General features: G+C 47.1%; 1 protein-coding gene across 10 annotated transcripts in view; it reads left to right on the top strand.

Moving 5' to 3' along the window:
- The first annotated feature begins 377 nt into the window (after positions 1-377).
- The window catches only part of CNOT1 (CCR4-NOT transcription complex subunit 1), a 112,961-nt gene continuing 105,794 nt past the window's right edge, over positions 378-7,544 (top strand). For all 10 annotated transcript variants that reach the window (XR_011437332.1, XR_011437333.1, XM_070262977.1 and 7 more), the window contains exon 1: positions 378-514. The gene's annotated coding sequence lies outside the window, so the exon portion shown is untranslated. The remainder of the gene's footprint in view (positions 515-7,544) is intronic.

The raw sequence follows: 7,544 nt of genomic DNA, 5'->3' as shown, positions 1-7,544 counted from the left end.
GAGGGGAATGCCAGGGCCCCATTGGCCGAAGACCTCGACGGCAGGTGGGAAGTCCGCGAAGCCCCAAATCGAAGTTATCTGCGTCTCCCCATTGGCCCTCGTCTCGAGCGCAGGCGCGAGGGCTCCGACTCCAGTCCCTAGGGACTGGTGAGCGGCAATTGGCCAAAGCCCGCGAAGTAGAGTCCGGATTGGTAGTTGCTAGCAGGAGCCTGGTTTCTTCCTTGACTTCTGCAAGTGATCGTGTGTGATTGGTTCAAATCCGCGGGCCCCTGCCGGTGATTGGGCGGGAGCCACGGGCGGGTCGCGGTCATTGGCTGGTGCGGGCCCGTCCCTCCTCGGGCGGGCAGCGAATGATGAAATGGGAACGGGGAGGGGAAAGGCCGCGACGTGAGCGCGCGACCTCCGGCGCCATTTTGTAGAGAAACAAGCGGAGTTAACCGAAGAGGGGGTCGAGGAGAGCCGGAGTCGGGGACCCAGGAGTTTCCTGTGTCCAGCGCCGCCGGAGCCGCCTGAGGTGAGGGGGTTGCGGCCGGCCGGCGGGGTTCGCCGCGGAGCGCGGGTGACGGCGGGGAGGGCGCGGGGCGGTCCGGGGCCGCGGGGAGCGTTTCCCGGAGCCCCGCGGAGCGAGGGGCAATCGGGACAGGGAAGTGGCGCGGCGGGAGAGGGCGGGTTCGCTCTCTCTCCTGGGCTCCGGGCGCTTCGGTCTCTGAGGAGAAGAGGCCGCGGCGAAGGCTCCACGAAGCGGCAGCGGAGCGCGGGCTGAGCCCGGGGGGTCCCGGCCGGGGCTCGGGCGCTCCGCGGGCGGCGGGGGGCGGCGGGGCGGGCGGCCGGGCCTCGCCGGGCGCGGGCTGCACCCTCCTCGGACCCCCCGAGCGCCTCAACGGCCCCTTCCCTTCGGGCGCCCCGGCGGGGGCCGCGGGCGGTGGCTCCCGAGGCCCAGCGCCGGGGGTCGGGGGTTGCGGGCTCCGGGCTCTCGTCCGGGGGCTGGGGCGGCGGGGCCCTCCGCCGCCCCCGGCACGTTGTCAGCCGGGGTGTTTCAGGTGTCGGCCGGCGGGCGGGGCGGGGCGGGCGGGCGCCGGCGCTTCCGGATTGCCGCTCGCCACAGGTTTTGTTTCCTCGCGCGCCCGGCGCTCGCGCTTGCTCCGGAGCGGCCCCCGCGACCCGGCCGGCGTGCGGTCCCCGGGCGGCTCTGCTCGGGAAGGGCCCCCGGGAGGCGCGCGCGGGCCGCGGCCGCCGAAGTGGGCTCCGGCGAGGAGGAGCGCCCCGGGGCGGCGCGGGAGGCTCGTTCGGGGCCGCCCCCCTGTAGCGTCCCCCCGCCAGGGGTAGGCTCTGTGGGCTCGGAAAGGAAGGCGCTTGACGTCGGGGGCTTTGGAAATGTCGCGTTTCCAGTGAACTTCGAGAAGTAAACTTTTCCCCCGGAGTCGCTCAATCAAACATCACGTTTCTTAGGACTCATAAAAAGTATGTTTTCTTTCTCAAAGCTGAGTAACCGTCCTTAATCTCCCTCGTTGTTTCTCTGCAATTCGATGGCCTCACGGGATTTAAGTCCGTCGTTGAGTGGATATAATTATTTTTTGCGAAGAAACTGCTGAGCCTTTCTCTCGTGACATCCCGCTTGCTGGGGAATAGGGGGATCCATCCTGGAGAGTGGGGTACGTGCTGGGGAATGGGGTACGTGCTGGGGAAGAGGGGTACGCGGATGGCGAAGTGGGAGGACAGGTGGAAAGTCAGGGCGCGCAGGTCAGACAGGCTGAGGGCGAGCTCGCCTGTCGGGGAGGTTTGGGTCTGCTGCGTTAGTGACCTGAGGCCGGGCGGGGGCGCCTGCCCTTCCGGAGGCGGGGAGGGGAGTGTTTTAGCTCTAATCAGATATATGGCAACAGTTTAAGCCGTGTTTTATTTAGGACATTAAATTGTTACCTTGTCTAAGGAGAAAATGAGCCGACGATACGTCAAGTTTTAGGTATCTAGCTGCTCTTTGGCTGGAATGGTAGCATGTTGATAAAACTTGGGAAGTTGGTCCGTTTTCAACAAGTGTGGGTCCCAAGTCCTTCGTGGAACTTAAGTCTAGAATCAAGCCCGAAGACCTGACTGAGTAACTGTAAGTGTTTCCCTTTCTTGTCTAGGACTGTAGTCTCAGTAGCTTGAGGCTGGGCCGTGTGGTGTGGTGGTGGAACAGAACTGAAGCGCTCAAGTCTCCCTCACTCCCTGGATCCCTGGCTGAGTGTCTTTCCTCCTAGTCTCTCAATTTCTACAGGGGGGTTAATTCCCCGTGTCTTTAACGTGGATTTTGTCAGGCTAAGTACTGTGGCATCTTCCTAATTTTGGATTAAGTCATTAAAAAGAAACAGACTGTGAGGACAGAGGAGGAAATGGTTACTTTCTGTGCAAAACATGCTTAAAAACTAACCTCAGACTCTCCTTGCATGTTGCTTTTTCGTATGTGTTTGGTTAGATTTTGATCTAGTTATGAAAAGCTCTCTTTTAACCAGCTTAAATTTATGAACTTGAATCTTTATTTCCTTCTGTGAGGTAACAGATCTTTGGCATTCAGTGTCCTGGAAGGGAATTTGTCCATGATAATTCTAATTGAATGCTCAGATATTTTAAGACAGGTATTTTTTACAAGATATTTGTACTTCTTGAATTAACAGAAATGGCTTCCCATTTTGAAATGCTTTATTTTATGAACTTCGTATATTCTTTTATAAAAGTATGAAACTAACTGTCAAGTCATTTAAAAATATTAGTTGCAGCACTTCTTAAACCACCCTCTGACCAAGCTGAACTTCCTGCTGGGATGTTTCAAAATGGCATCACACTAAGTCTTATTTTAAGACCTTATAGATAGAAAAATCCTACACTTCCTTTTCTGTTTGCCCTCCCCCTTTTTTTTTTTTTTTGGTGAGGAAGATTTGCCCTGAGCGAACATCCGTGCCCGTCTTCCTCCACTTTGTATGTGGGATGCCTCCACAGCATGGCTAATGAGTGGAGTAGTTCTGGGCGGGGATCTGAACCTGCTAACCTGGGCAGCCCAAGTGGGGTGTGCCGAACTTTAACCACTCGCCCGGGCCGCCCCTCTGTTTGCTTTTTAAGAAGAATGTTTCAAAGGTAAAATGGACTCAAAACCTTTTGAGCCTTATATACACACAATAGTTTATTTTAATGTAATTTTCCCTCATACCTTTGTAAGAATGTAGCAAAGCAACGAAGCAAATTGTTCACTGAAAAGCATTGTTTGAGAAGTTAGTAATTAGAGGTGAAGACTTAATCTGAAACCCTGTTCTGAGACTTGAAGGAAATACACCTTTTGGGAGTGTGGAGTGTAGATTTAAGAAATGTGTTTCTGTCTTTAATGCTGGAAAGTTCAGTGTAAACCTCCAGGATAAAATGTCTTGGTTAATTTTGTTACACTGTTAGAAGGAAATTCCTAAAATGTTGAATGAGATATTAAACTGTCTCCAGGAGAAGTGTTTTTTTATGATGTTGGACTAATTATGAAATTTAAAGTGGAAAACATATTTTGAAAGACACCATCTTACTGTTTTTAAGCTTACAGATTAAGAGCTCATCATTTTTCCTTTCAGATAATTAGTTTGAAAGTTTGTCACTTTGGATTTATAGCTAGTAGCTTTGAAATGCAATGTTACTTTTTAAATTTTATGTAGACCCATCATAACAATAGTTACTCCCTTGATTCAGGCCTTTTGTCTTTTTTGCAGTAGTTAACTAATCTCTGGTATCTTTTACCCATCATTTGCTTATTGAATTGCTTTATTACATAAGTAATATGTGAATACATTCTAATTGTAAGTGATTCCAGGAATACAGTTAATTCTTTCTATTACTTCCAAATTACCTCTTAAATCATTGCTTTGAAAATAGCCATCCTCTGCTTAGAAGTCCTTCAAATACCTTGGCCTGGAGCTGTGTAAGTGTTGATCCCTCCCTACCTGTAGCAGCATATTACTCTCTTATGCTACAGGCAAGAGACTGTTACACAGTGGTTCCCAGATACGTCTTTGCCTCTTTTATCTGGAATGTCATCGTTTGTCTACCAAAACTTTACCGATCGTTCAGGTTCAAACTCGAATGTACTGTCTATAAATCTTTTCCCTGATTTCCCTAAGCAAAATTGATTTACTTTCCTCTTGGCCAGTTTAACTGTACCCTGTGTTGCCTTGTAAGTTCTCTTTCTCGTTTTATGGTGGGTAAGAAGGTTCTCCTTTGCCCCAAACACATACACAGTTGCCCTGAATTGTAATTGAATAGTGCTTCATTTGTTACACTTGGGTAGATTTATAGACCATGGCATTCTTGGAAAACAAGACACCCTGGTTTTTGTTCTTTGAGGGCACAGATTGTTTTTTTGGAGCTATTTACTGTAATTCTGTTGACATCATTTAGATGGTTCAATTTTGAAAGCTGTTCATACAGAATTATGTTATCATCCTTTAGGAAATTGAGGCCTGGGAAAGTGAGGTGACTTCCTTAATTTAAGATCACACCAGGTTTTCCTACTCTAATCTAACGTTCATTCTGTCTTTCTATACTGCTTGAGTTCAGTACCAGGAAAAGAAAGATCTGTGAATTTGATCATTCATCAAAAAAGTGAGAATAATCTGTGTGGTCAGTGTGGTCTATGCTTTTGAAAGAGAAAGTTTGTGATTATGCAGTTAAATTCTCTGGAGGTTGATTTTGTAGTTCAGGATTTCACTTTCGTTGAGTGGATTGGATTTTAGAAGATCATGACTATCTCTATTACTAATTCTACAGAATTAAACTGTTTCATGTTGGCAATTCCTTGAATCACATAGGGAGATTTTTTTCTTTACTCCCAAGGTGTCCCCCTCCCCCCAGTTTTACTGAGGTATAATTGACATACTACAGCACTGTATAAGTTTTAAGATGCACAGCATAATGACTTGACATACATATATTGTGAAATACTTGCAGTGTTTTGTTTGGTTAAGTTTTTCTTAGTTGTGACCAAAGCAAATACAGTTTTTTTCTCAGCAATTTGTTTGGAGGACAAGACACAAGATTTGAGTTTTTCATCTCTAAAGTGTGAAAATATAAAACTCTAGTCTAGCAAAAAGATGGTCTTTTCTGTTACAGTTATTGTGAGTGGTCATTACTTAACCTCAATATAATAAACTTGCACTTCTGTTGAGACCTCAAAGGATGGAGGGACTTAACGTTTTAAAATGTTTCTCAGCACTGTAAATTGAATTCTGACAGATAATTTGAGGAAGTTTTTTCTTGGTGTAGTGTTATTTTTAAAATAAAGTAGCTCCAAGGATACTCCATGTTACTAATTCTTACTAGTCTTAGGTATATTATATACTACATAGCTTGATAATTTTGCACATGCTACTGGGAAGAAGCTTCTGAATATCCAGTTAATTCCAGATCAAAAACTTGATTCTTTTCTGATTTTGAAGTGAACATGCTTTTCTGGCTCTCGTCACTTTCTCAGTTTTTAAAAATAAGGTATATATTTGCTAACACTAATAACTAATAGCACTTTTGAACTGTGCTGATGTATGGATTGGGTTGTCTTGTTTTTTTGGGTTTTTTTTTTGTTTTTTTTCCTGAGGAAGATTAGCCCTGAGCTAACATATGCTGCCAATCTTCCTCTATTTTTTTGTATGTGGGACACCTCCACAGCATGGCTGGTGAGTGGAGTAGGTCTGTGCCTGGGATCCGAACCCATGAACCCCCAGCCATTGAAGTGGAGTGTGCAGAACTTTAGCCATGCAGCCATGGGGCTGGGCCCTGGATTGGATTAATTCTTCTTTTTCTTTTAAGAGTGGCTCTGAGCTAACATCTATTGCCAATCTTGTTTTTCTTTTTTTTCCTTCTTCTTTCCAAAGCTCCCCAGTACATAGTTGTATATTCTAGTTGTAGGTCCTTTTAGTTCTGCTATGTGGGATGCTGCCTCAGCTTGGCTTGGTGAGCAGTGCTAGGTCCACACCCAGGTCCTGAACTGGCGAAACCCCAGACCACTGGAGTGGAATGTGTGAGCTTAACCACTCAGCCATGCGGCTGGCCATATGCATTAATTCCTGTAAAATTCTTTAGATATCCACACAAAGCTATTAAATGTTCTTTAGAAGTTTGTATTAAGGTTCTATAGCATTGGGGCCAGCCCGGTGGCACAGCGGTTAAGTTCGCATGTTCTGCTTCGGTGGCCCGGGGTTCGCTGGTTCAGATCCCAGGTGCGGACATGGCACCGCTTGACAAGCTATGCTGTGGTAAGTCCCACATATAAAGTAGAGGAGGATGGTCACGGATGTTAGCTCAGGGCCAGTCTTCCTCAGCAAAAAGAGGAGGATTGGCAGCAGTTAGCTAAGGGCTAATCTTCCTCAAAACAAAAAAAAAAGGTTCTATGGTATTGACTAAAATTCCTTTTTTAAAGTGAACATAGTGATGTAGTTATGAAGCAAATCAACTCTTTTTTTTTTTTTAAGATCTTATTTTTCCTTATTCTTCTCCCAAAGTTCCCCGGTACATAGTTGTGTTTTTTTTTTTTTTTTTAAGGAAGATTAGCCCTGAGCTAACATCTGCTGCCCATCCTCCTCTTTTTTTTTTGCTGAGGAAGACTGGCCCTGAGCTAACATCCATGCCCATCTTCTTTTACTTTATACGTGGGATGCCTACCACAGCATGGCTTTTGCCAAGCGGTGCCATGTCTGCACCCGAGATCCAAACCGGTAAACCCCCCAGCTGCCAAAAGCAGAACGTGTGCACTTAACTGCTGCACCACCAGGCCGTCCCCAGTTGTGTATTTTTGTTTTTAGTTGTGGGTCCTTCTAGTTGTGGCATGTGGGATGCCGCCTCCACATGGCTTGTTGAGCAGTGCCACGTCTGCGCCCAGGATTCAAACCAGTGAAACCCTGGGCCACCAAAGCAGAGTGTGGGAACTTAACTACTCGGCCACGGGGCTGGCCCCACAAGTCAACTCCTGATCCATTTGTTTTTATTCTTGGCAAAGTTTTTGTTTCAAACCGATTTACTACCTGTCTACCGTCATGCCCTTGAATATTTCCTTATCCTTTGCCAGCTGGGTTCTAAAAAAAAAAAAAATTTTACAGTAGGCCTTTCTTTCTTTCTTTTTTTTAGCAAGATTAGTCCTGAGCTAACTACTGCCAATCCTCCTCTTTTTCCTGAGAAAGACTGGGCCTGAGCTAACATCCATGCCCATCTTCCTCTATACGTGGGATGCCTACCACAGCATGGCTTGATGAGTGGTGCCGTGTCCACACCCAGGATCCAAACCAGTGAAACCCTGGGCTGCCAGAGCAGAGTGCTTGAACTTAACCACTCGGCCATGGGGCCGGCCCCTCCCCTTCCCTTTTCAAACAGACAAATAGACCAGAGATTACAGAAGTTGAGGTGGTCTGTCCAAAGAAAGGTAAAATGTAAAAATTACTCAAAAGTGTTTCATTTTGAATTTTTAGTTATCTACAGTCAGTAAGCTCTGAAGGACTCTGGTGACCACAAAACACTGGAATGATAACTTGCACCCCCCACCCCTAGCCCGT

Source organism: Equus caballus, chromosome 3, assembly GCF_041296265.1.
Source record: "Equus caballus isolate H_3958 breed thoroughbred chromosome 3, TB-T2T, whole genome shotgun sequence".
Taxonomy (NCBI): domain Eukaryota; kingdom Metazoa; phylum Chordata; class Mammalia; order Perissodactyla; family Equidae; genus Equus; species Equus caballus.
The sequence above is the reverse complement of the archived record's forward strand: the minus strand, read 5'-3'. Positions and strand labels throughout refer to the sequence as shown.